The sequence below is a fragment of the Malaya genurostris genome, chromosome 1 (genome assembly GCF_030247185.1).
Source record: "Malaya genurostris strain Urasoe2022 chromosome 1, Malgen_1.1, whole genome shotgun sequence".
NCBI lineage: Eukaryota > Metazoa > Arthropoda > Insecta > Diptera > Culicidae > Malaya > Malaya genurostris.
Genome location: NC_080570.1, coordinates 46,438,846 through 46,464,969, shown reverse-complemented (window position 1 = coordinate 46,464,969; position 26,124 = coordinate 46,438,846). Strand labels below are relative to the sequence as shown.

The following is a 26,124-nucleotide window of genomic DNA, read 5'->3' as shown; positions in this document are numbered from 1 at the left end:
CAGTTCAGTTTCAGTTCAGTTTCAGTTCAGTTTCAGTTCAGTTTCAGTTCAGTTTCAGTTCAGTTTCAGTTCAGTTTCAGTTCAGTTTCAGTTCAGTTTCAGTTCAGTTTCAGTTCAGTTTCAGTTCAGTTTCAGTTCAGTTTCAGTTCAGTTTCAGTTCAGTTTCAGTTCAGTTTCAGTTCAGTTTCAGTTCAGTTTCAGTTCAGTTTCAGTTCAGTTTCAGTTCAGTTTCAGTTCAGTTTCAGTTCAGTTTCAGTTCAGTTTCAGTTCAGTTTCAGTTCAGTTTCAGTTCAGTTTCAGTTCAGTTTCAGTTCAGTTTCAGTTCAGTTTCAGTTCAGTTTCAGTTCAGTTTTAGTTCAGTTTCAGTTCAGTTTCAGTTCAGTTTCAGTTCAGTTTCAGTTCAGTTTCAGTTCAGTTTCAGTTCAGTTTCAGTTCAGTTTCAGTTCAGTTTCAGTTCAGTTTCAGTTCAGTTTCAGTTCAGTTTCAGTTCAGTTTCAGTTCAGTTTCAGTTCAGTTTCAGTTCAGTTTCAGTTCAGTTTCAGTTCAGTTTCAGTTCAGTTTCAGTTCAGTTTCAGTTCAGTTTCAGTTCAGTTTCAGTTCAGTTTCAGTTCAGTTTCAGTTCAATTTCAGTTCAATTTCAGTTCAGTTTCAGATCAGTTTTAGTTCAGTTTCAGTTCAGTTTCAGTTCAGTTTCAGTTCAGTTTCAGTTCAGTTTCAGTTCAGTTTCAGTTTCAGTTCAGTTTCAGTTCAGTTTCAGTTCAGTTTCAGTTCAGTTTCAGTTCAGTTTCAGTTCAGTTTCAGTTCAGTTTCAGTTCAGTTTCAGTTCAGTTTCAGTTCAGTTTCAGTTCAGTTTCAGTTCAGTTTCAGTTCAGTTTCAGTTCAGTTTCAGTTCAGTTTCAGTTCAGTTTCAGTTCAGTTTCAGTTCAGTTTCAGTTCAGTTTCAGTTCAGTTTCAGTTCAGTTTCAGTTCAGTTTCAGTTCAGTTTCAGTTTCAGTTTCAGTTTCAGTTTCAGTTTCAGTTCAGTTTCAGTTCAGTTTCAGTTCAGTTTCAGTTCAGTTTCAGTTCAGTTTCAGTTCAGTTTCAGTTCAGTTTCAGTTCAGTTTCAGTTCAGTTTCAGTTCAGTTTCAGTTCAGTTTCAGTTCAGTTTCAGTTCAGTTTCAGTTCAGTTTCAGTTCAGTTTCAGTTCAGTTTCAGTTCAGTTTCAGTTCAGTTTCAGTTCAGTTTCAGCTCAGTTTCAGTTCAGTTTCAGTTCAGTTTCAGTTCAGTTTCAGTTCAGTTTCAGTTCAGTTTCAGTTCAGTTTCAGTTCAGTTTCAGTTCAGTTTCAGTTCAGTTTCAGTTCAGTTTCAGTTCAGTTTCAGTTCAGTTTCAGTTCAGTTTCAGTTCAGTTTCAGTTCAGTTTCAGTTCAGTTTCAGTTCAGTTTCAGTTCAGTTTCAGTTCAGTTTCAGTTCAGTTTCAGTTCAGTTTCAGTTCAGTTTCAGTTCAGTTTCAGTTCAGTTTCAGTTCAGTTTCAGTTCAGTTTCAGTTCAGTTTCAGTTCAGTTTCAGTTCAGTTTCAGTTCAGTTTCAGTTCAGTTTCAGTTCAGTTTCAGTTCAGTTTCAGTTCAGTTTCAGTTCAGTTTCAGTTCAGTTTCAGTTCAGTTTCAGTTCAGTTTCAGTTCAGTTTCAGTTCAGTTTCAGTTCAGTTTCAGTTCAGTTTCAGTTCAGTTTCAGTTCAGTTTCAGTTCAGTTTCAGTTCAGTTTCAGTTCAGTTTCAGTTCAGTTTCAGTTCAGTTTCAGTTCAGTTCAACGGAACTAAATCCGGCATTATTGTTGGACGTTCGCAGTGTGAGTTTCGCTTCAAACAAGAGCGATTGCATCATCTAGCTGCTAGTCGTTTGTATTGGAGAAAAAGACCACGAAAAGTGGACAACGATGGGGAACATTATAAAAATCAGTCGTTCTAACGACTTTAAAGAACTATAAAGATTACTTTTTTGCAAATCCATGGTAAAAATTATCAGTTCAGTGCAAATCTAGAATAATTTGATTAACTTCGTGCACTTTTCGCAGTGCGAAACTTGCACCAAACGGGTAGAAATAATGCCAGCATTTAGCTTCTTTGCATTCGAGGAAAGAGGCTCCGAACAGTGTTCAATTTCGTAGAAAATACCACCTTCTGAAAGCCTGAAATAAATCCCGCGGTTCAGTTGCAGGTCGTTTGCGTACCAGAAAAATACATTGAATCGGCTCGAAAAAAGAAAAAATGCTAGTCCGAAAGAAAGTAATACACCTCAAAATTTTATATGTTGTTATTTTTGTAGCCGTTAGAACCGCTCTTTTGATCCTTCGATCTACTGTGTTCATCATTCGCTCTATTCGCAGTGCGGCTTTCGCTTCAAACAAGTGCGGAAAATTCATCTAAGTATGATAGAATATATATATATATATATATATATATATATATATATATATATATATATATATATATATATATATATATATATATATATATCTATTATACATATATGTATATATATATATATATATATATATATATATATATATATATATATATATATATATATATATATATATATATATATATATATATATATGTATAATAGATATATATATATATATATATATATATATATATATATATATATATATATATATATATATATATATATATATATATATATATATATATATATATATATATATATATATATATATATATATATATATATATATATATATATATATATATATATATATATATACATATATATATATATATATATATATATATATATATATATATATATATATATATATATATATATATATAAATCGATAGTTCATAGAATCAAGCAAAGAGTTAATTGGATTACCTCATATACATTAATTTGATTTAAAATCTATTTTCAATCCGAATAAGTGTCGTCACTAATACAGACAACGTCCAACTTTATGGGTGTGGTACGACTCGGTGCGGAACTTTAGCGCTGTTGGGAAGGGCACACAAACAAGTGGCAGATTTACTTTGTGCGCCGTTCGCCAAACGAGAGGAAACTGATTTGTTCGGAATTTTACTCGTGGAAATAATTGTCAACTGTGTTCAAAGTTGAAGAAATGGTAACCTTCGGTTCGGAATCGAAGTATTTCACAAAGAAACTAATAAGATTTTACTTGAAATGGCTGATTTATTAGTAGAACAATGTACCAAAATAAACGTGCGTTTTGAAAGTGATCTGCCTTTTGGTGACACATTTTCCTATTTCACATAACTGAAGATTCTGTTGACAACAGTAATTTGGCATTTGATTTTGAAATGATGACCTACATTCTCAAATTATGTAAAGTTTTTATTCAAATATTAATTATTAATTTATTAAAGAATATCTTTTGAGATGATTTGCGCTTTTTCTCTTTTGAACAAAGATGATTATGCAATAACTTGAAAAGCTGACTAATAAATATTGGAAAAAGAGATATAGTATTCGATTCATTTCATTGAATTCAGTAATGTTTCCTCAGAGATGATTTTCACTAGCTTGGATTTGAAGTAATGCTTAAATTCTTTATCTTTATCAGAGACTTTTGTTTTTGAAAATACAGACTGATAGATGTTAAAAATTTCCAAACGTCATTAGAAGTGACGCTGCAATAAACGAAAAACAAAATCCAAACTGAGCTCAAAACCAATATCTATACCTAGCTCAATACTATTTTGATTTGTAGGTCTTCTAATTCTAGATTGAAAATAGCGACTTCGATTTTACCGGTCCCCAGATGTACTGAAAATAAAGAAAAAAAATCCTTAAAGCAACTCTACATCACGACATCCCTAGTTGTAACGCATTTTTTCCATTGGAAGTCTCAATAAAACGGCAGTTTCTGTGATTCATTTCTTCTGCGAATAAAACAGAACTCCGGAAAGATATAGATTGAACGTAATTTCGCGTCAATTTTACTCCCCGTATCTTACGTTCTCATCGTACACGCACTACCAAGAGATGCCAAAGCTGAAGCAAGCATGCAGGCGACGCCGAACGAACATCAATATAAAAATGATAAACGCATTGCACCGAGCATTGCGCAATCTGAAGAAGGAGAGTGAGATATTTTTGATCGTCATATGTAACAAGTGAGCAAAGATGGAGAATGACGGATCCGAGCACCGACAGTAGTTACAGAGTTGTGAAATGCAATCTTTCATTTCTTGTGTTTTCACTGACGGATATTGCTGTTTCTTTGCAGTAATTACTTTTGTATTTAACCGAGAAATAAGTTTGCTTTTGTAGTCATTTATTTCGCCAATTGTCAGGCGCGTACCCAGAAAAAAATTTCGGGGGGTGTTTCAGAACATGTTGATCAATTTCCATACAAATGGAACTTTTTATATAATTATTTGAAATTTTTTTATTGTGGAGTCGTTTGTTGAAAATTATTCATTTTATTTTCTACTTATTTGAAAAAAAGAGTTTACATTATATCATACTTTTTTGAGTTTCGGAGGGGGTTTGAACCCCTAAAACACCCCCCTGTATACGCGCCTGCCAATTGTGATTAGATTTTTTATCGTTGCGTCACAAGTAAACGCAGTTTCAACACTGAAAGTAGGACTGTTTACATGGACATTGACTCGTGTTTGCCTAATGTTCAATCAAGTTGCATTATGGGGATGTAAACAGTTCTACTGAATCATAAAAAAACTAATAATTCATTAATGTCGTTTTCGCTTGATGCCAAACCTAACCCAGTTTCCACTCTAACTGCTGTCAAACCGTTTGTTTGAAGTCAGTTTCGAACCTAGTTTCAACGTTGTTGAACTGAAAATCGAGTCAGTTTCGAACCTGGTTTTTAAATCAGTTTTACTCAAACCCCCGTTGCTAAGTGCGAAATCAACACAGTTTCGTGAAAAGTGTTTGTTTGATGAAACTACCTTGGGTCAGTTTCAGTTTTCTCAAGCGAAAACGACATAAGTCTTGTGGTGTGTCGTCAAAATTGGCGACATTGATTTTTTCTACAATGATGTATAAAGGAAACGAGGATTTTAATCAAGCACTACCCGCATAGACTTGGCGGCCATTCTGGTGTCCGGTTGACTCACATAACATAACCTCAAATGGTGCTACTGAATCCACCAGGATTTCGGCATATCGGTTCTGAGGGAGACATGGCTGCCAGCCGTTTGTCATACTACTGGCAGCCAAAGTGACCAGAACCGCGTGATAAAATGTGCGTTCCTTTAGTATTTTTTTAGTTGATATGTTTTTTACTAAGAATCTTATATTTATTAATTTATGATTGAGATTAATTCCGATATGTGTTTTAACGTAACGTACCTTACGTTTTAACGTACCTGTCACTCGCCAATAATTTTATGCGTTGTCTCATCTAAACGTGCAGCGAAAAGAATAGTTGAAAACGCGCAGGTTACTAGACGAATGTTTCTATGTTCTTTTGGCATTGACAGCCGTCACTGAATCGCTACCAAGGTAGCCTACGTGCGGGTGCTTCTATTGTTTCATTGAACAAAAATGAGTAAATTATAAATGTGGGCTAATGTAAATAAAGGAACAGTTTGCTCAGTTGTTGCACATAAAATAAAACATTGTCAGTCCGCGACAATGCAAATAATTTGCATCTAATTTCTAATTACTTTTCGGAGAAGATGCAATTCTCATTCGACAGGTGGCGAACAGTAAACCTACTTTAAACCCTCAAATTACATACCTCTTTCTCGGGTCTACCAGTCGTCTTCATCGTTCGCAGGGAAGAATAAATATATGAAATTAAAGATAATTTCAATACTTCATCAACTTTACGGTAGGACAACGACCTATCAGACCCTTCCACAGGTGTCACTAATTTGGTAATTTAGTGGAATGAACTAAGTTGCTTTATAAGAAACCAATTCCATTTAATTTCCACAGAGTGATACAGATTACAAGTAGCTCACCGAAACAAGTATCACTGTGTGTTACTATTTCGTGACATTAGTGGCAAAATAGTAAAGATTTTTTAACATAACGGAATTGAATGAAATTTACTTTCTTCAAAAGCAAACATGGAATATTATTGTTTATCACAAGATTCATTAAACTTTAAGTAGTTGATGCCAACTTAAGGGGCGGATAGGGTCTTTTTGAAAAATCATTAATTATTTTCTTCTGTTTTGTTATAGTAAAACATTTCAAGAATATTCTGTGAATTTTTCAAGCCTATTTGAACGAAACTCTGGAAGTTATGGACCTTTATCTATGACTGTCTCATTCTGCGAAGAAGCAAGAGCTCGGCGCACAGGCCAAAGATTTCTACTTCGATTGACTTGAAAACTTGACAAAATATTCTTGTAATTTTTCATTATAATAAATTATGCAAAAAAATATGATTTTTGGAAAACGGGGGGCGCCCTGGAATCATAAATTGTTTCCATTCATTTTATTGACAAAAAACTTTAAAAGCGATTTTCTCGAAAGTTGGGGTCTATTAAAACTTCTACTCTAACTATGCTGTGTTCAGGAAAAAATTACGAAATGTTGTTCGAACGATGCTTTTTATCATGCAAAACATTTGAACTGATTTTGTTGAACAATATTTCTGGAAAAAAAATTGCAAAAATGATGATTTTTTCATCGTTTAGACCTTGCACACCCACTCCCTTAAATAAAACAATATGGTTACTAGCTTTTGTTCATTTCATTGTCAATAATTAAGCGTCGAAAACGGCATTTTCTTAACAGAACTATAGAACTAAAAAACCATAAAACTATAGAACTATAGAACTATAGAACTATAGAACTATAGAACTATAGAACTATAGAACTATAGAACTATAGAACTATAGAACTATAGAACTATAGAACTATAGAACTATAGAACTATAGAACTATAGAACTATAGAACTATAGAACTATAGAACTATAGAACTATAGAACTATAGAACTATAGAACTATAGAACTATAGAACTATAGAACTATAGAACTATAGAACTATAGAACTATAGAACTATAGAACTATAGAACTATAGAACTATAGAACTATAGAACTATAGAACTATAGAACTATAGAACTATAGAACTATAGAACTATAGAACTATAGAACTATAGAACTATAGAACTAAAGAACTATAGAACTATAGAACTATAGAACTATAGAACTATATAACTATAGAACTATAGAACTATAGAACTATAGAACTATAGAACTATAGAACTATAGAACTATAGAACTATAGAACTATAGAACTATAGAACTATAGAACTAAAGAACTATAGAACTATAGAACTATAGAACTATAGAACTATAGAACTATAGAACTATAGAACTATAGAACTATAGAACTATAGAACTATAGAACTATAGAACTATAGAACTATAGAACTATAGAACTATAGAACTATAGAACTATAGAACTATAGAACTATAGAACTATAGAACTATAGAACTATAGAACTATAGAACTATAGAACTATAGAACTATAGAACTATAGAACTATAGAACTATAGAACTATAGAACTATATAACTATAGAACTATAGAACTATAGAACTATAGAACTATAGAACTATAGAACTATAGAACTATAGAACTATAGAACTATAGAACTATAGAACTATAGAACTATAGAACTATAGAACTATAGAACTATAGAACAATCGGACGTTCGAGTGCAACTAATACTTTTAATCTATCGTTGACCACCTGGAATAACTGAACGAGTTTGGGAACCAAGCACGTGGATTTCCAACATAACCAAAGTTTATCGAATATACATGTATAGCAAATTCTTTGTATTACATTCCTTTTGTGCAACTTGACCATTCTGTTTAAAAAGACTTCGAAACCGATTCTTAGCGAACAGCAGAACCATTGGACGGCTAGTGCTACAATCCCACTGACACTATAAATCCTGCCAGATCGAGGCTCGAACATTCAACAGCTGGCTTATAAGACAAGCGCCCCATGCATTGATCTGTCAAGCCCGAATTGGGTGTAGCAGTTCCGAATTGTAATCGAACAACCTAAAAGCATTTCGAACCACCTCAAACTCCCTGAAACCATTTCGAGACACCTCAATTTCCAAAATAGTTTTACGTTACAATAGCAATATTGAAATTGTATCTTGAACAACGTAAATCTCTCTGGTATTTCAATTTTTTGAACCGGTAAACTGCCTAACACATTAATTAATAAACCCCCGGTATGACAAACAGATGGCTCCGTGATCAAAAATTTATCAATAAATAGAATTCAATAGATGTCATCTATTCAATCCTTCAATTCGACCGTCCCACGACAAAAGGGCCTAACTGCAAATGACAGTTTCTCTTTGTTTACGTTTTCTTTCACGATTTACCGAACTAATTTTATATTTGACGATTTACTCTTCGCAAAACTTTCAAGGTAAAACTACAAGCTTTCGATTTATATTGGAAACTTTAGAGAATTTGCAATAATGGCTCCGTAATAATCAAAAGAGAAAGTAAACAAAGAGAGGCTCTCATTTGCAGTTAGGCCCTTTTGTCGTGGGACTATCGAATTGTCATCTGTCGAAATTTCATGACATTCGGATCGTTAGTGTCTTTACTATAAAAGTTAGAAACAGTGTATTAATATGAATGTCGTGTGTTTGATCCTTACACCTGCCTAATGATTTATTTTGGGCTGCAAGGTGGCATAACAGTAGAACTTAAACTACTTTGCACTGATGAGTCGAAGACGGAACGTAAAGAAAAATACGAAACATATTGATACCAATCGTCATGCAAATTGTAACGGGAAAACTGAATTGAAATAAACAGAAATAATTTTCAAATATCCGAAAAACCTGCGTTGATTATAAAGGGTGATTTTTTAAGAGCTTGAGAACTTTTTTAAACAATAAAACGCATAAAATTTGCAAAATCTCATCGGTTCTTTATTTTAAACGTTAGATTGGTACATGACATTTACTTTTTGAAGATAATTTCATTTAAATGTTGACCGCGGCTGCGTCTTAGGTGGTCCATTCGGAAAATCCGCTTTTTTATCGACAAATTTTGTTCAGCGATGAGGCTCATTTCTGGTTGAATGGCTACGTAAATAAGCAAAATTGCCGCATTTGGAGTGAAGAGCAACCAGAAGCCGTTCAAGAACTGCCCATGCATCCCGAAAAATGCACTGTTTGGTGTGGTTTGTACGCTGGTGGAATCATTGGACCGTATTTTTTCAAAGATGCTGTTGGACGCAACGTTACAGTGAATGGCGATCGCTATCGTTCGATGCTAACAAACTTTTTGTTGCCAAAAATGGAAGAACTGAACTTGGTTGACATGTGGTTTCAACAAGATGGCGCTACATGCCACACAGCTCGCGATTCTATGGCCATTTTGAGGGAAAACTTCGGAGAACAATTCATCTCAAGAAATGGACCGGTAAGTTGGCCACCAAGATCATGCGATTTGACGCCTTTAGACTATTTTTTGTGGGGCTACGTCAAGTCTAAAGTCTACAGAAATAAGCCAGTAACTATTCCAGCTTTGGAAGACAACATTTCCGAAGAAATTCGGGCTATTCCGGCCGAAATGCTCGAAAAAGTTGCCCAAAATTGGACTTTCCGAATGGACCACCTAAGACGCAGCCGCGGTCAACATTTAAATGAAATTATCTTCAAAAAGTAAATGTCATGTACCAATCTAACGTTTAAAATAAAGAACCGATAAGATTTTGCAAATTTTATGCGTTTTATTGTTTAAAAAAGTTCTCAAGCTCTTAAAAAATCACCCTTTACAACGTCTCCCTATGTCAATGATGACAGAATAAAAATATAATCTATCCGTATTTTAGATGTTTACTTTGAAATGTTCATTTTCTTACAACCCGCCAGTAGGTAACCGGCACTTCGCTTTACGCTTTGGCGATCCATCATCCCGGAATGGCCCAGCGAAGCGAAGTATGAACCGATGTGCCCTGGCCCCTGCGGCTATCGGAGTGTGATGGTATCCGTAACAGTGTCTCTGCATTTTCACAGCTTCTCTTCAAATCTTCCGCAAATGGGCATCATCTCGCTACAGCAGAATAATAAACCCACACAGAAAATATGCTCTTACCAAACTCTCGCTCACTCGTGCCGGGAGTCATCAGGGAACCGTTTTCCGCCGAACACCCTTCCCCCTTCCCCCTCAGCACTACTGTCAGCGGACGGAACCGAACGGTGGAGATGCCCATACGGAACGACTGCAGCGTGCGAGCATGCGACTGAGCGAGCTAGCGAGCAGCGACGGTGTGGTGGCGTCGGTTTTTATGCTAAGTCTAGTGCGCTCGGTGCCTTAGTAGTGCGCCGATCTCTCCGGGCGATCGATCGGTTTCGGTGTATCGTTTTGTCGTCGTCGTCGTCGTCGTAGCCGCCGTCGCGAATGTTTACAAACTTCAGGCATCGGCGAAAATCGGCGTGTGAAAACATCGTCTATCGTGGCTGATCGCGAGTTTTGAAAAACTAAAGAAAAAACAATTCGCAATCGATTTGTTGTGTTTACCGTCGTTCGATGGGTCCGTGTTCTCTAGGGTGCGGATCCCTTCGTGGGTGTGCCGCAACCACAGTCAAGCAATTAATGGGCTAATGAGTCATTCCGGAGTTGAGCAACTAGAATGGGATGCGCCGACGCGTGGGATCTGAGCCGAAATGTTCCAAACCGTGCACGTGGCCGTGGATGTGTGTGGGTAAAGTGGGGGATTAAAAATAACGCGTGGTGCAGCATCTTCGTCGACAACAACAACAACAAAAACAACTGCATCGGTTCAAATTTATCTTTCAAGCTAGTGTAGTTTCGGTTATTTCCAGGCAATTTGTTTACAGTGAAAGTGGAACCAAGAAAAGTTGGTGCCGCAGCTATGCACAACACGGGCACTCCACATTTCCCGTGAGTGAAGGAAAAGTGCAGTAACTATTCTCGTTTCGGGTGGCCGGCCATTGGTCGGTTCGGATTGTGAGTGATTGAATAATTATGTATTGCGCGAAAGTTGTCCACAAGTAGTTATTGTCGGAAGAAAGCTCTTTTATTTAATGATTGTGAGTGGAAGCCTCAATTAAGATTAAGCCTAAGCAACAACAAAAGCAACGGAAATAAAGCAAAAAAAGAGTGTGTTTACCTTTGGCATCGTACGCGAATGAGGTGGAAAAGCACCGAAGAGGTAAATTCAAGTGAAATGATAGTCCGGTTACGAAAAAAAGGCACAGATGTGTGCCCAGCCAGCATCAGTTCATTCATGTGTTGTTCGGAAAGGTGTTTCCTTGGAAATCTGGTCATGTCTGTGATGTTTTATTTTATTTTTTTCTCAAGTCAACGAATGGATTGCTTTTATCCCACGAAGATCGAACAACACAACCGCTTTCCACTCCTTCCTACTTTCTCCCTAACCGCAACCTTTCACGTCACTAGAAGAGATGGTGCTGCCTACGTTCGTGGACGGTGTGGTAATCGACCTTACCATATGATCGGAATAAAAAAGGAATAGCACCAACCAACTAACCAACCAACCGCACACGATATAATTGAGCTTCGAACGAGTGTGATATCTTTTATCACATTTAAGTATGCTGGTCCGAGAGCGTAGGTTATCTGAAGCAAACCAGTGTGCTCTGGTTTTGGTTCGGGTGGAAGGGCAAAAGGAATTACGAATGGAGAGAAATGACGTTCTATTAATGTTAGACAGTTCGGCGAACCGTTACAATCGATACAATCTAATCGACTTTCCTATGGATTGTTTTCTTCGAAGATATTTAACCAATCGAATATAAATCTAATAAAATATTGTGTATTATAGGTTATGAGACCTCTAAAAAATTTCTATTTGAAGGCTATAAACAATCGACTGTCACAGTTAATCTTAATCTATTTGGCAGCTCACTAGCCATGTTTACATGGATATAGATTTTTCTTCGACACAAATTATCAAGTTTACAGCCCTAAATGTCTGAACAAAACTTATCGTCACATCTTAACTCCATTAACAATTTTAAAGCATTTGTTCATGCATTTATAGTAATTTATAGTAATACCTAGTGATGCTACAACCAGCGCTCAGCGGAGAGAAAAATCGTAGATTTGGCATCAAGATAAACATAACAAAAATTCTGGTACCGATTGAATTTGTATTTCAGTGCTGGTAAAGTATCATACTTGTAGCAAAAAAAAGAAGTGTATATATCAGTTTTTCTCAAATTCAGTGAGCAACATGCTATCAACGAAAATCGGTATTTATCTGTACGATCCATGAATTATCGGTATTTTGGGAGTACATATCTGTATTGCGGGTATAGAGGTCAAATATCTGTATAAATATCGATAAATCGGTATACCTGGCAACGTTGGTCAACGCTGATCTCTGGTTGTAGGATCATTAGTTATACCGAACAGTCCAGAATGAACATGTGAGTGAACAAAAGCGTCACTCGAATCACTTAAGTATTTTATTGATCGTTATGCTTTCATCACAGGGAACATACATCCAAATATTCATTTCAATGGGACCTACAAGTAGCAATTCGCCTACAGAGAGGATTCGAGCAACCCTGCAATCGTTTAAGTTCTCTTGTGTGAAAGCTTGCATACAATATTAATTTATGCGTGGAAAATCGATTTTCAGTTAATTTTCACTCGTATACTTTAAACAGCTTTCTCAAAACAGTTTGTACTATCTTGGACGTCTGTACTGTGGCCGAGTGTCATATACCGTTCGAATCATATCATCAAGATCAGCAAATGCCTGTGTATGTGTGTGATTTTTACTAATTTAGATTCAAACTAAAGGTCTTCTGGCCCCATATACAGTTTCTGAAATTCATCAATGTCCGACTTCCGGTGTCGGAATGATTGGATAATATGTACAGAAAAAAGAAAATAATGTTATTTAAGCTACGATCAGACTAGTCAGTTTATCTGTCACAGACATGTAATTTCTCGACAGTTTATATTTTGTCTGGAAATGTGATCACACTATTCACAGTTAAAGTTTGACTGTCGACAGTCAATATTTTGATTGACTCTAACAGACTTTTTCAGCATGTTTGCATTGTGATTAAACTATTCGGACAGATAAAACTGGTTACAGAATAAAATATAGGGACTTTCCTTTTTCTGTCAGTTTTTATGCACACAGTAATCGCATTGGTAGGCAGTTTGTGGTGCAGAGAGCATGGTATTCCGGCCCCATGTAAAGTTTCTGAATATTATCTGGTGGTGACTTCCGGTTCCGGAGTAACAGGGAAGAGAATGGAAATAATGTCACTCATTTCTCTCGAAGATGGCCGAACCAATTTTCACCATCTTAAATTGAAATGAAATCTTAAGATCCAATGAAGCATTTCTGATTGTTAATAGATCCGACTTCTGATTCTGGAATTACACGTTAAAGAGTGACAGGGGAGATGAAATTTAAAACTGGGACCAAAACTATTCCTATTGGCAGTTATAGTTAACTAATTCTGGCTGTACTGGTCCCCGGTTTCCGATTCCGGAAGTACCGGAAATAGTGGTCAGATACTCCAAAATGGAATTAATTCACTTTTCTCATTTACCGGGTTTCACAAACCTAAATTCAAATGAAAGGTGTTATAATTCCATACGGAATTCCTGACTTTGTTTTACCTAATTCGACTTGCGGTTCCGGAATCATAGAGTGATGAGTGTTGAAAATCAATACTGTTCCAATTTGTAGGCCATATTTGTCGCTGGCTGCACGAACCGACTTTGGTTATACAGGTCCTCGGAATCCGGTTCTAAAAGTATCGGAAATAATGGACAATAACTGCAAAAAAGATTTCACTCACATTTCTCCAACATGTCTAAACCGATTTTCACAAACTTGGATTCCAAAGAAAAGTTTTTCGGTTTCACCTAACAAACTTTATGGATTTAATCGATGTTAAGTAACCCATGTTGCATCAGTTTTACATTTTACATTTATTTATTATTAGGACAATGCTCATCTGACAACATTCTTAATGAACTAGACTATAAACTAATAAAACTAATTAAAAATGGTAATAATTAAACTTATACTATAGCAACCGACGATGAAACTGTAAAGAGGTCATATTGAAGTCAAACACATCGCTGAATTCGTTGAAACGGCGAGTCATTGCCAAAATCGGGCTGTTGCTAGCATAGTTGGTATTCCGCAGATCAGTGTGCAGTAATGATCGAGGCCGAAGAACACGTGCTGGAGCATACAGATTAATCTGTGATAGAAAATCCGGAACATCATATTCAGCCAGTAATAGCTTAGATACAAAAGTGGCTTGTGAAGCACGTCGACGATCAGCTAAAGCTTTAATCCCCAATAGTTGACAACGATCTTCATACGGTGGAAGGCTCAACGGGTTACTCCATGGTAGTTCCCGTAAAGCATAACGCACGAATTTACGTTGCACAGCTTCTATCCTTTGAATCCATAAAGCGTTGTATGGACACCAAACAACATTCGCAAATTCCAGCTGTGAACGAACCAATGAGCAATATAGCGATTTTAAACAAAGTGGGTCACGAAATTCACTCGAGATTTTAAATATGAATCCAAGTAAACGGTTTGCTTTGTCAATCGTTGCTGAAAGATGGCGGGTGTACGTTAGTTTTTCATCCAGAATAACACCTAGATCTTTAACGTGATCAACGCGTTGCAGTTGAGTGCCAGCGACGGTGTAATTAAAATTAAACATGCTTCTCGTACGATGATAGCTTATGACGGAACATTTAGAAACACAGAGATCCATTTTGTTTCTTACACACCATTCGTAAAACATATTAACAAGATGTTGCAACTCACGGCAATCAGCTTCTTTGCGAATAACGAGAAATATTTTCAAATCGTCACCAAAAATAATTTGCCACCATGTCTTAAGACAAATACAGCATCGTTCACAAATAACGAAAAAAGAAGTGGTCCTAGAGTACTTCCCTGAGGAACTCCTGAGATACTTGCAAATGGTTCAGACACAGTATTTCCAATTTGTACGACAACTTTACGGTTAACGAGATATGTTCCGAGCCATTGACAAAATCTGGTCGTAAATCCTAGTTGGCCCAGCTTGGTTAACAAAATTTCGTGATTCACAGAGTCAAACGCAGCTTTAAGGTCAGTGTAGACCGTGTCTATCTGGAATTTGTTGGACATTTGCTCGGTGCAAAACGATGTGAAACAAACGAGATTTGTCTCAACCGATCGACCAGGGAAGAATCCATGTTGGCAACTGCTAATATAATGGCGACAAGCTGATAATAGAGTAGTATTGATGATTGATTCGAAAATCTTAGATTCAACACCCAGCGACGTGATTCCTCGGTAATTAACGACGTTACACTTGTCACCTTTTTTATAAACCGGAAACATTATAGACCGTTTCCAATCAGTTGGAAATGATTGCTGCTGGAGCGACAAATTGAAGATATGCGCTAGTGGCACTGCTAAAATGTCAGAACATTTTTTCAAAATAGCGGATGGCATGGCGCTGATACCTGGAGCATACAACGACTTGATTTTCTTAACGGCTGAAATAACCATTTGCTCGGAGATATGAAAAATGTCCATATCAATTACATCAGCGGGAACATCACGAGCAGCGTTTTCAAGTTCGATGACAGTAGGTGAGTCAGTCGAAAAGACACTTGCAAAGTATCTAGCAAATAGTGAACACTTATCAATAGCTGTTGTAGCTTCATTATCGTAATACATCATCTTAGATGGAAGTCCAATTTCATTTCTCTTCGTATTGACAAATGACCAGAAGCTTTGTGTTTGAAGCTAATCACATTAATTACCTATTGCGGAAGGGGGTTTCAAAGATATTACAACATTTGATGGATATTTTTACAATGTGGGCTAAAATAAAATCAATCCCAAAATACCTCTGTTACTCTATGCTAGCTAACGTTCGAACAACCTTTCCAGTTTCTGGACATCAACAGTTTTTTATAGAGTTTTACAGTAATATTTATGATAGTATGACTAATATGAGAATGTCTCATTATACCACAAGCTGAACTATAAAGTTTTTTTTTTAAAGATGGCTATACAAATACACTGGGATTCGACTGTTATATTTTTGTTCGAGTTGCAAATTGGTCACAAGTCGGTCCTGGTCTGACATAAAAATCAAAAAAGAAAATTTCCGTATATCGATATAATATATTCTCCTTCTACACCACTTTCATAACACGATCTTCTACACCACTTTTATGACACGAAATTTTTTCTCCATTAAGCTTTTTTTTCAAAATAAAAGGACGACGAATAGTCGCTGGGTGCTAAATCTACTGAATATGGTGAATACGGTAGCAATTCATATTTTCTTTCACGATAAGTTGTTTCTGATCAGCACAATAACTGACATACTAAGTAGGGATTGAACGCTAGAAGGATTTTCAATTATTGATACCATTGATGCCATCTGTCTGTCAGATTGGAAACTTATTGTCCGACGTGTTGAACTGCTATTTTAAAATTTCTTGCTTAAGGGGAGCTTCTCATGTAAACGAGATTTTTGTTCCTTCATTTCGAGCATGGGTTAAAAAACCTATGGGTTACTTAAAAAATCAACGAATTTCCAAAATTTCAACGAAATCGGTTATGTGAAATTCTTTGATTTTCCATGAAAAGCGTGAAAAGGTTTCCTAAGAATGTGTCCGAATGTGATCCTTGTAGCCAGCATAAGGTTTATTTGAAAAAAAAGGTTATACCATCGAATTGTTTTTTTTTCAAATAAATGTGAAAGATCACAAAAAAAACTCTTTTTTTCAGAGCTATTTTTGATAGAACTCGGAAAATCCTCCTAATTTTTCAGCCATTTTTGCCCTGCAAATAGATAAAAGCTTTGCAAAGGTATGTTTTTGGTTTTGGCAAATTTTTCAAAATTTTCATCGAAAATTTCCTAAAATCACCCGCGCGCATGGTACTTGGACGATGGCCTTAAATTATTTCTCTTTTTGATACTTGTTAGAAAATTTTGATATTTTAAATACTAACGAGACCAGACTTAGATCACCAGTTGCTACGAAAAAAACTTTTTGTTATAGACTTGTTACGGCTTGATGATCGGGATCCCATACTAAATTCCTGAATTTCATTTGGATCTGATTTCCAGTATCGGAGCTATGGGGTAAAATGCGCAAAAAAAATGAAAATATGTGTTCTTATTTTTCTCATAGATGGCGCCACCGATTTTCACAAACTTATATTCAAATGAAAGGTGTATGGTCCCATACGGAAATACTAAATTTCATCCGGATCCGACCTCTGGATCCGGAAATATGAGATAAAGTTTGTTAAAAATTGTATACCATCACTGAAAAGGGCAAAAAACGTTAAAAAATTTCTAAATCGATCTCAAATCGTCTCCAATTGATAGTTTATTTCAGTAGACGGCCAAACAAACCCATTTCGGTTATTCTCTCAAGGATCAAAGAAAATTTTTTCCACTAGGTGGATTCTTCATGCTTTCGGAAATATGGTCAGCAATTCATGATAAAATTTTCAGTAGTATGAATTAATCACAAATAACTGAAAATTATAGTTATCAAAATATTTGGAATCGAGTATTAAAGAGAAAAACTCATGACGCTTGTTAGTCTTTCTCGTATTCTGAGGACGGTGTTGACGCAACGTGGCATTGCATGCTCGCGTTACCAACTGGGTAACACGTTACATTCATTCTAGCGTGCGCAGTTGACTTTCAATATCTGTAAATGATTTATTAATGAACTTTCCGATATTTTCTTCCTGTGAAATTATAACTTTTGAAAACGAACAATTTTTGCACTCTTTTGCCCTGCCTTAAAAATGTTGTTTCAACACAAACATAAATGTGGTTTGAATTCGTCGTACTTAAGTATAGGGGCACCGTTACAATTCTGAAAGTAAAGAAATGCAACCTTGCACAATTCATACAATATACCATTTTATGAGAACGATTTTAGGTATTCAAACATGTAATTTTTTTCGTATTCACGCCATCTAGTTATGTCTCCGACATTACCCACCCGCTTTTTTCTAAGAGTGTAGTTCAAAGTCACAGTAAACGAAACACGAGAAACGTAATTAAAGTATTTATTTGAATTAATCTTTACAGTGCAATACATTCGAAAAGCTTTGAAGCAATTAATTAGTGAACAGTGTAGTCACCACCACCATTCTCAATTACATTCGAGGTAGGCTTATAATAAAGTTTTGTTGAAAGAGATCTCCTAATCGTATCTGACAAACCGTTCTGTACAGGTTAAAATCGGTTCTTCAACATCTGAAGTTTTCTCGAATTTTTCTGGAGTTCCGCAAGGCAGCAATCTTGGTCCGTTGCTGTTTTCGCTTTTCATGAACGATGTTTCACTGCTGTTACCACCGGAATTCAGATTATTTTATGCAGACGATGCAAAAATTATGAAGGTTATCAAGCGTCTCGCGGACTGTTTTGTACTACAACATATGATACAAAAGTTCGTAGATTGGTGTTCAAAAAATTGTTTGTGTCTGAGTATCGAGAAATGCTGCGTCATATCTTTCTATCGGAAAACTGATCCTATCTTGTATGGCTATGAAATCTCAGAAAAGTCCATGACACCAGTAGAATGTATAAAGGATCTTGGTGTTACTCTAGATCGTGAAATTACCTTTAGACTGCACTATGACGATATGTTGGCCAAAGCAAACCGTCAACTTGGTTTCATCTTCAAGGTAGCCAAAGAGTTTCGAGACCCACTTTGTTTAAGATCATTGTACTGTTCACTTGTACGTTCAATACTAGAGTCAAACGCTGTGATTTGGTGCCCCTACCATGCTTACTGGACCGCTAGGATTGAGACTGTTCAACATAAATTTGTGAGGTACGCTCTGCGCCTGTTACCGTGGCGTGACCCTATGAACCTACCATCTTACGAAGATCACTGCCGTTTGTTGAATCTTGAGCCATTGGAGGTACGACGCATAACTGCTCAAGCAACTTTCGCTGCCAAACTACTTTTGGGCGACATAGATAGTCCAACGTTACTCATGCGCCTAAACCTCTACGCACCTGAAAGATCACTTCGCCAGCGGAACTTCCTGTCTCTTGAACCACGAAATAGAATGTATGGACAACATGAGCCTTTTCGGACAGTTTGTATGCGGTTCAACGAATTCTCTCAACTATTCGATTTTAATGTGTCGTCAACCGTGTTTCATAAACGTTTACTTGACAATTTCCACATAGTGAATAGCGATAGTTAGGTTTAGTTTTTAAATTTTAATTGTTTGTTTTTATTCATTAAGACAACATATGTCAGATGAAGTTATACAAATATACAAATATACAAATAATGTTCTGAATTTTCTCATGATAGATGCTTCAAACTGAGAACAGGGTTTCAGATTTGCTCTTTAGAATAGAGTTAACTCTCTCGACGTAAAGCACGCGGAACATTAACGTTTAGCGGATGTTTGATAATGCGCTGAATAACATCGCTTTACTAGAAAGCAACTCTCTAAAAATGGCTTAATCTAAAGGAAAATCATTTTAGGATAACATTCGGATAACAATTTTTGCATATAGATGCCTCGTAAGAAAGCAGCGAACCGAGGTTGTAGCAGTTCAGTTAATCTAAATGATCTCCAAAGGATAGTCCTTAGGGCGATGACAGGAGCGTTCACGACAACGTTCAAAGGGTACAACGTTTTGGAAGAGTAGCCTCATAGACTATGCTACTATCCACACTTGATTGTGGTTTCGGATAGTTACTTAAGATGAGTACCTGAAGCTCACATGCTATTTTCTTTTCGAAACATTAGCTGGTTATTTGTAACGAAAACTTGATGAACACATAGTTCGTTATACAAACGATTCTCTGTTGGGTAGTCGTTCTAGTGCAGGTATCTACTGTCGTGAAATGTGACTAGAGTAGTCTCATTTAGTACTGTACTGTGTTACAAGCAGAAATCAACGAAATGCTGTGTGATGCACAATTAGCGCGTCAGCAGCGGATCTGAGAAAAACGAATTTGTTTTTGTTTCGACAATCAGGCTGAGTTAAAGACACTCGATTCGAGTGATTCAATGTCGAACCTAAGGAGTGTATCGAAAAGTAGTTAGCAACATTGATCATTGAATAAAAAAGCGAAAAATACATATTTTTACATCAGTTTTCGATATATTGTAGAAAAATTACATTTTTATGCATTTCACTGATTATATTAAAGAAAATCCTAGTTTATTTGAAACGCTCGCACTTTGGATTTGACATTCTGCACCTTTTTTATAAACCGGAAACATTATAGACCGTTTCCAATCAGTTGGAAATGATTGCTGCTGGAGCGACAAATTGAAGATATGCGCTAGTGGCACTGCTAAAATGTCAGAACATTTTTTCAAAATAGCGGATGGCATGGCGCTGATACCTGGAGCATACAACGACTTGATTTTCTTAACGGCTGAAATAACCATTTGCTCGGAGATATGAAAAATGTCCATATCAATTACATCAGCGGGAACATCACGAGCAGCGTTTTCAAGTTCGATGACAGTAGGTGAGTCAGTCGAAAAGACACTTGCAAAGTATCTAGCAAATAGTGAACACTTATCAATAGCTGTTGTAGCTTCATTATCGTAATACATCATCTTAGATGGAAGTCCAATTTCATTTCTCTTCGTATTGACAAATGACCAGAAGCTTTGTGTTTGAAGCTAATCACATTAATTACCTATTGCGGAAGGGGGTTTCAAAGATATTACAACATTTGATGGATATTTTTACAATGTGGGCTAAAATAAAATCAATCCCAAAATACCTCTGTTACTCTATGCTAGCTAACGTTCGAACAACCTTTCCAGTTTCTGGACATCAACAGTTTTTTATAGAGTTTTACAGTAATATTTATGATAGTATGACTAATATGAGAATGTCTCATTATACCACAAGCTGAACTATAAAGTTTTTTTTTTAAAGATGGCTATACAAATACACTGGGATTCGACTGTTATATTTTTGTTCGAGTTGCAAATTGGTCACAAGTCGGTCCTGGTCTGACATAAAAATCAAAAAAGAAAATTTCCGTATATCGATATAATATATTCTCCTTCTACACCACTTTCATAACACGATCTTCTACACCACTTTTATGACACGAAATTTTTTCTCCATTAAGCTTTTTTTTCAAAATAAAAGGACGACGAATAGTCGCTGGGTGCTAAATCTACTGAATATGGTGAATACGGTAGCAATTCATATTTTCTTTCACGATAAGTTGTTTCTGATCAGCACAATAACTGACATACTAAGTAGGGATTGAACGCTAGAAGGATTTTCAATTATTGATACCATTGATGCCATCTGTCTGTCAGATTGGAAACTTATTGTCCGACGTGTTGAACTGCTATTTTAAAATTTCTTGCTTAAGGGGAGCTTCTCATGTAAACGAGATTTTTGTTCCTTCATTTCGAGCATGGGTTAAAAAACCTATGGGTTACTTAAAAAATCAACGAATTTCCAAAATTTCAACGAAATCGGTTATGTGAAATTCTTTGATTTTCCATGAAAAGCGTGAAAAGGTTTCCTAAGAATGTGTCCGAATGTGATCCTTGTAGCCAGCATAAGGTTTATTTGAAAAAAAAGGTTATACCATCGAATTGTTTTTTTTTTCAAATAAATGTGAAAGATCACAAAAAAAACTCATTTTATCAGAGCTATTTTTGATAGAACTCGGAAAATCCTCCTAATTTTTCAGCCATTTTTGCCCTGCAAATAGATAAAAGCTTTGCAAAGGTATGTTTTTGGTTTTGGCAAATTTTTCAAAATTTTCATCGAAAATTTCCTAAAATCACCCGCGCGCATGGTACTTGGACGATGGCCTTAAATTATTTCTCTTTTTGATACTTGTTAGAAAATTTTGATATTTTAAATACTAACGAGACCAGACTTAGATCACCAGTTGCTACGAAAAAAACTTTTTGTTATAGACTTGTTACGGCTTGATGATCGGGATCCCATACTAAATTCCTGAATTTCATTTGGATCTGATTTCCAGTATCGGAGCTATGGGGTAAAATGCGCAAAAAAAATGAAAATATGTGTTCTTATTTTTCTCATAGATGGCGCCACCGATTTTCACAAACTTATATTCAAATGAAAGGTGTATGGTCCCATACGGAAATACTAAATTTCATCCGGATCCGACCTCTGGATCCGGAAATATGAGATAAAGTTTGTTAAAAATTGTATACCATCACTGAAAAGGGCAAAAAACGTTAAAAAATTTCTAAATCGATCTCAAATCGTCTCCAATTGATAGTTTATTTCAGTAGACGGCCAAACAAACCCATTTCGGTTATTCTCTCAAGGATCAAAGAAAATTTTTTCCACTAGGTGGATTCTTCATGCTTTCGGAAATATGGTCAGCAATTCATGATAAAATTTTCAGTAGTATGAATTAATCACAAATAACTGAAAATTATAGTTATCAAAATATTTGGAATCGAGTATTAAAGAGAAAAACTCATGACGCTTGTTAGTCTTTCTCGTATTCTGAGGACGGTGTTGACGCAACGTGGCATTGCATGCTCGCGTTACCAACTGGGTAACACGTTACATTCATTCTAGCGTGCGCAGTTGACTTTCAATATCTGTAAATGATTTATTAATGAACTTTCCGATATTTTCTTCCTGTGAAATTATAACTTTTGAAAACGAACAATTTTTGCACTCTTTTGCCCTGCCTTAAAAATGTTGTTTCAACACAAACATAAATGTGGTTTGAATTCGTCGTACTTAAGTATAGGGGCACCGTTACAATTCTGAAAGTAAAGAAATGCAACCTTGCACAATTCATACAATATACCATTTTATGAGAACGATTTTAGGTATTCAAACATGTAATTTTTTTCGTATTCACGCCATCTAGTTATGTCTCCGACATTACCCACCCGCTTTTTTCTAAGAGTGTAGTTCAAAGTCACAGTAAACGAAACACGAGAAACGTAATTAAAGTATTTATTTGAATTAATCTTTACAGTGCAATACATTCGAAAAGCTTTGAAGCAATTAATTAGTGAACAGTGTAGTCACCACCACCATTCTCAATTACATTCGAGGTAGGCTTATAATAAAGTTTTGTTGAAAGAGATCTCCTAATCGTATCTGACAAACCGTTCTGTACAGGTTAAAATCGGTTCTTCAACATCTGAAGTTTTCTCGAATTTTTCTGGAGTTCCGCAAGGCAGCAATCTTGGTCCGTTGCTGTTTTCGCTTTTCATGAACGATGTTTCACTGCTGTTACCACCGGAATTCAGATTATTTTATGCAGACGATGCAAAAATTATGAAGGTTATCAAGCGTCTCGCGGACTGTTTTGTACTACAACATATGATACAAAAGTTCGTAGATTGGTGTTCAAAAAATTGTTTGTGTCTGAGTATCGAGAAATGCTGCGTCATATCTTTCTATCGGAAAACTGATCCTATCTTGTATGGCTATGAAATCTCAGAAAAGTCCATGACACCAGTAGAATGTATAAAGGATCTTGGTGTTACTCTAGATCGTGAAATTACCTTTAGACTGCACTATGACGATATGTTGACCAAAGCAAACCGTCAACTTGGTTTCATCTTCTAGGTAGCCAAAGAGTTTCGAGACCCACTTTGTTTAAGATCATTGTACTGTTCACTTGTACGTTCAATACTAGAGTCAAACGCTGTGATTTGGTGCCCCTACCATGCTTACTGGACCGCTAGGATTGAGACTGTTCAACATAAATTTGTGAGGTACGCTCTGCGCCTGTTACCGTGGCGTGACCCTATGAACCTACCATCTTACGAAGATCACTGCCGTTTGTTGAATCTTGAGCCATTGGAGGTACGACGCATAACTGCTCAAGCAACTTTCGCTGCCAAACTACTTTTGGGCGACATAGATAGTCCAACGTTACTCATGCGCCTAAACCTCTACGCACCTGAAAGATCACTTCGCCAGCGGAACTTCCTGTCTCTTGAACCACGAAATAGAATGTATGGACAACATGAGCCTTTTCGGACAGTTTGTATGCGGTTCAACGAATTCTCTCAACTATTCGATTTTAATGTGTCGTCAACCGTGTTTCATAAACGTTTACTTGACAATTTCCACATAGTGAATAGCGATAGTTAGGTTTAGTTTTTAAATTTTAATTGTTTGTTTTTATTCATTAAGACAACATATGTCAGATGAAGTTATACAAATATACAAATATACAAATAATGTTCTGAATTTTCTCATGATAGATGCTTCAAACTGAGAACAGGGTTTCAGATTTGCTCTTTAGAATAGAGTTAACTCTCTCGACGTAAAGCACGCGGAACATTAACGTTTAGCGGATGTTTGATAATGCGCTGAATAACATCGCTTTACTAGAAAGCAACTCTCTAAAAATGGCTTAATCTAAAGGAAAATCATTTTAGGATAACATTCGGATAACAATTTTTGCATATAGATGCCTCGTAAGAAAGCAGCGAACCGAGGTTGTAGCAGTTCAGTTAATCTAAATGATCTCCAAAGGATAGTCCTTAGGGCGATGACAGGAGCGTTCACGACAACGTTCAAAGGGTACAACGTTTTGGAAGAGTAGCCTCATAGACTATGCTACTATCCACACTTGATTGTGGTTTCGGATAGTTACTTAAGATGAGTACCTGAAGCTCACATGCTATTTTCTTTTCGAAACATTAGCTGGTTATTTGTAACGAAAACTTGATGAACACATAGTTCGTTATACAAACGATTCTCTGTTGGGTAGTCGTTCTAGTGCAGGTATCTACTGTCGTGAAATGTGACTAGAGTAGTCTCATTTAGTACTGTACTGTGTTACAAGCAGAAATCAACGAAATGCTGTGTGATGCACAATTAGCGCGTCAGCAGCGGATCTGAGAAAAACGAATTTGTTTTTGTTTCGACAATCAGGCTGAGTTAAAGACACTCGATTCGAGTGATTCAATGTCGAACCTAAGGAGTGTATCGAAAAGTAGTTAGCAACATTGATCATTGAATAAAAAAGCGAAAAATACATATTTTTACATCAGTTTTCGATATATTGTAGAAAAATTACATTTTTATGCATTTCTCTGATTATATTAAAGAAAATCCTAGTTTATTTGAAACGCTCGCACTTTGGATTTGACATTCTGCATTAAATTCTACACAGTTACTTTTGTGACTTTCCTGGTGGCAGCTGTCCAGTTTTTTTTTTTTTTTTTGAACTCCTGCATGTTTCGGGACACTGTACCTTCCTTCCGAAAGTGCCGCTTGACAATTGCCCAATACCTTTCAATTGGCCGAAGATCCGGGTAGTTCGGTGGGTCGATGTCCTTTTCCACGAATTGTACATTATTTTTGACAACCCCTGTAGAACGGAGTTGACGTAGTGGGCTGAAGCCAATCCGGCCAGAAGAGAAAAGGAGCCTCATGCTTTCTGTACAGTGGCAGCATTCTCTTTTTCAAACATTCTTCCTCGTACACCTTGGCGTTAATTGTGCCCTTCGTGAAGAAAATCGACGACCGCAAACCACAGGTACAAATTGCTTGCTAGACCAGCACCTTCTGCCTAAACTTTTCCATCGCCACCGTGGTGTCAGCGTCGTCCAGGTCCTGGTACACTGATTTCGTATAATATTGCGGTCCGGGCAACGCTCGAGAGTTTTCCTTGACGTAGGTTTCGTCGTCGATCAGGATGCATCCGTCTTTATTCTGTAGAATCCGGTTATACAGTTTTCGCGCTCTTGTTCTGGCCTGAACTTGCTGTACCAGGGACTTTTTCGGCACCTTCTGTTTCTTGTACGTTTTCAGGGAGTTCCGAACTTTGATCCGTTGAATCATCCTGATGCTGGTGTTGAACTGCTTGGCAAATCCCGCGTCGACGCCGATGGGTTTTTCCTGATATACTCAACCACTTTTATGTCCCGGCCGGGCTGGCTGTGACCCGTTTTCCTACCGGATCGGAGCAAATCCTTCATGGAAAGGGTCTTACCGAACTTCTCGATAATATTTTTGACACTGGTGTGGTGCACTTTCACCCGTTTTGCAATTTCGTTGTACGTAACACCACTTTCTGAGCACCAAGTGTGCAGAATTTTCTTTCGCGTTTCCGGATCAATTCGACTCATCATTGAAAA

General features: G+C 36.5%; 1 protein-coding gene across 1 annotated transcript in view; it reads left to right on the top strand.

Annotated features, from left to right (window-relative positions):
• Positions 1-10,318: 10,318 nt before the first annotated feature.
• LOC131438680 (uncharacterized) overlaps positions 10,319-26,124 on the top strand; it is a 337,536-nt gene continuing 321,730 nt past the window's right edge. The window contains exon 1 of the mRNA XM_058608857.1: positions 10,319-11,163. The gene's annotated coding sequence lies outside the window, so the exon portion shown is untranslated. The remainder of the gene's footprint in view (positions 11,164-26,124) is intronic.